Source organism: Apis dorsata, unplaced genomic scaffold (assembly GCF_000469605.1).
Source record: "Apis dorsata unplaced genomic scaffold, Apis dorsata 1.3 scaffold_315, whole genome shotgun sequence".
In the NCBI taxonomy this organism is placed as follows: Eukaryota; Metazoa; Arthropoda; class Insecta; order Hymenoptera; family Apidae; genus Apis; species Apis dorsata.
In genome coordinates, this window is record NW_006263587.1 from 143,438 (window position 1) to 147,146 (window position 3,709).

Consider the following 3,709-nt stretch of genomic DNA (forward strand, 5'->3'; position numbering starts at 1 on the left):
GCATTATTTAGACCAGCGTTCTCATCGCGTGACTTGACGTTACATTAGTTCGTAATAATAACCACAACTCGGATTTTTATGATATGAAAATTTTAAAATCCATGTAAATAAATAAAACTGTGCACATTTGAACACGTGTTTCGAGCAAAAAAATTTCCATTAAAAATTTACTTGAACGTTGTAATTTTTCTATTTACCTGCTATTTCTGAAAAATTATTTCTTTATATCGATCGAGAATATGTATCCAAAAACGCTAATTCGATTCGAGATTACTGCGTGAACTAGAAAAAAAAAAAAAAAATCACAAGAAATTTAAGATTTCATAAACGTAAAATATCGAAAAACGAAGTAACGAGAAAACGGAAAGTTTGCCCGAAGTTTTGACGGAACGATTCGAAAGTGTCAATCGGAAATCCTATTGGCGAGGAGGGGGAAATGTTTTGGTGTTTCGTCGGTGAACGACGATAGCTATTTTCTACCTGGTTTCTGCATTCTGTGCAGTTTGCGTTGCAGGGATCACGTAGAACCGAGTAAATAGAGAGAAAGAGAGCAAAGGAGGGGGGCGCACGGTACGCAAACCATCGGGATCCGGTCAATTGCCTTTACCATCTCATTTGACGGCCATTGTTTCACGCGTGATAGATTTCGTCCGTTCTTTCGCGCTTTTTCATTATCCATCTCTCTCTCTCTCTCTTTATAATTCCGTTGAAACGGCCATATTTAATCGGTGAGCAGTGTCGTCGTACATCGCGACGAAAATATATTTCGATTATTATTTGGATCTGGAAGTTATTTCGAGAACTTTGTTTTGACGTTTTCTTAGCTATTATTATATCTAATATTTCAATTTGGATCTTGTAAAATTTATCGTATGAAAGACGAGGAAAGAAAAATATATATATATATATTAGGTTATACCACGTGAAATTTCATGTTTTTGTTGGTCGGAAGAAAAACAATATATCTTCGAAACTATAATCTTTATTCGATCGAAATTATTATTTATATTATTATTTTTAGATTTTAGAAATTATTATTTATATTATTAGTTTTAGATATTGGGATTTTATTTGTAGGTTGAATTTTAAATTATAATTATACAATTATAGGTTAAATTAGTTCGATTAGTTTCAACGATAATTTCGTTTGAAATTAATTTATTATTTTTTTTTATCTTTTAGATTAACATTATTAATCGAGTTATTATTACTTTTTAAAATTTAATAGTCAAAATAATATCAAATTTGTAATTTTAGTTCATCCTTTTATATTTAATATTTTTTTTTATAAGAATATTGATTGAATTAAATCGAACTCCATTTGATTCAATCGAGGGTGAAAGAATCACTTTCCGGATTTAATGTTGAATAGAAGAATATTTTCGAAACTTATAATCTTTATTCGAAAATACGATCCATTGACTTTAATGATCTTTTCCCAACGAAATTCCGTAATCGACATATTCCATTCTTATAAAATTTTACGACTTTAGCGCGAAGAAATTCTTCGAACGTTGCTTCTCGAGTGTCCAATATTTTATTTTTTTAAAAACAATTGTAAATAAGCGAAACAAGTATTGGATTAAAATTTCATATTTCGATTCGACTAATTTTTGTTACGCAGAAAAATTTATCGACTAATGCCAATTGTTTCTTAATCGATTTCTTGCCAGTTTCGGAGAAGAATAACGAATTATTCCTTTTATTACCGTGCAGTTGTCATAAACTTTTTTCGGCCGTGACGATGGCTCATTTACGATTTTCATCGGCCAATCATCGTTCAGAACGATCATCGCGCAATATCCATTCCTCGTCTCAGATTATTAATTCCGTTTCAAAAACGGACTTCTACCGTTTACATAAGTACAAGTTCGAAACGCCCTAATTTTTAATCCTTCTCTTCCAATTTCCACTTTCGCTTCCGATTTATCTTTGTCCTTAAGATTTTTACTAAGTTTCCACACTTAAACTTTTGAATTGAACTCAATATTTAACTCGTACAACAATTGCTCGCTTCTCAAAAAAACCAAAATTGAGCCAATACAGGAAAGAAGTTATTACACAAAAGAAATATAAGAGGACAACATGAAAATATGCTAGGCAAAATATTCATACAGTTTACATAATTTCTTATGATACAATTTAATATAAATTCGTAAATTATAGATATCGATATCGAGTTGCAATGATATATTAAAAAAAATGTGTATATATACAATTCCATTTAATCCAATAGAGAAATCGAATAATAATAATATTGAGACAATCAGTATATATACAAAGTTTCGAATATATATTCGAGACTTTGAATTATCTTATAGAAAGAGGGGGGAGGGGGAAGAAAAAAAAAGAGAGAAAGAAGGAAAGGAAAAAGAAAGAAGAGTTGGTCATATAGTACAATCTAATATAAATCTAATATAATATCGTATAGATTCAATATCGAATTGCAATGACATATTAAAAAAAAAAAAATTTCTATTGACAAGAGAAGCGAGCAATAATATCGAGACAATCATATATATATAGCTATATATTCGAGACTTTGAATTATCTTATAGAAAGAGAGAGGGGAGGGGGGAAAGAGAGGAGAGAAAGAAGGAAAGGAAAAAGAAAGGAGATTTGGGTACAATATAATATAAATACAATTTGTATAGATATCGAATTGCAATGACGTATTAAAAAAAAATATATATATATACAATTCCATTTAACTCGAATAGAAAAACGAGCAATAACATCGAGACAAAGTCTCGAATATATACTAATATATATCGAATATATATATTCGAGACTTTGAATTATCTTATAGAAAGAGAGGGGGGAGGGAAAGAAGGAAAGGAAAAAGAAAGGAGAATTGGTCGTAAAACAATCGTATCGCTTGGCTCGGTTGGCGAGAGATAGGTAATGAAACGTGAACTCCGGCAGCCACTGAATAAATTGCGGATTTACGAGCGCGATGCACCTGGCAAAAATTTTTTTTAGATATTTACGCCCACCTATCTTCTACCGACCCATTTCGAGATCAATCGTGTGTCTCCAAGGACGGTCCCCGATATCAAAACTCTATATATCATATCCTCCCCCCTCCTCCCTCTCGCCACGAAGCCGAACGCTTGTCCACCACCTCCGAGGAACTCTTTCATCTAAAAAGGAGGAGAATTTATGAACTACGCTCGCCCGGTGTTCCGTGGCTATAAGCCGGCTATATAGTTGTCAAGCGTCCGCCCATTTTTCTTCTTCCGGAATAGAAGGAAAGCGATAGGAGAAAAAGCTAGTGGAAGCGAAGTGGGGAGTCTTTCTCTTTTTTGGATCAATTTTTTTTTTTCAATTTTTTCACACAGTACACAATTTTGTCATTTTGTGATTTTTTTTTTTTAAATAAGTAGCGTGAAATTTTTGAATTCGACGAATCACGTCAAATCCAGAAACGTCGAAAATTTAATAATCATCCACTCGAATATGGTATATGGAGAAATGTTGGAATAATTCTTTGTCATTTTTTAAGTTGACATCTCAAATAATTTGAATTTCAAAAATATCGAGGCACGTTTTGTTCAAAATATTCGTAAGAAGGTAGAGAGTTGAATAAACGCAAAGCAAGATGTTTTTGTCAATGTGCACGTTGAAAAGTCAGATTGTACGTTAACGAACGTTAAAACACTGTATCGATTGTTAAATCGATGTTTTATTTTTTTTTTTTTTTTTTTTT

General features: G+C 31.9%; 1 protein-coding gene across 1 annotated transcript in view; it reads left to right on the plus strand.

Moving 5' to 3' along the window:
• The first annotated feature begins 3,559 nt into the window (after positions 1-3,559).
• The window catches only part of LOC102677528 (lysosomal acid glucosylceramidase-like), a 19,550-nt gene continuing 19,400 nt past the window's right edge, over positions 3,560-3,709 (plus strand). Inside the window, exon 1 of the mRNA XM_006617545.2 lies at positions 3,560-3,565. The gene's annotated coding sequence lies outside the window, so the exon portion shown is untranslated. The remainder of the gene's footprint in view (positions 3,566-3,709) is intronic.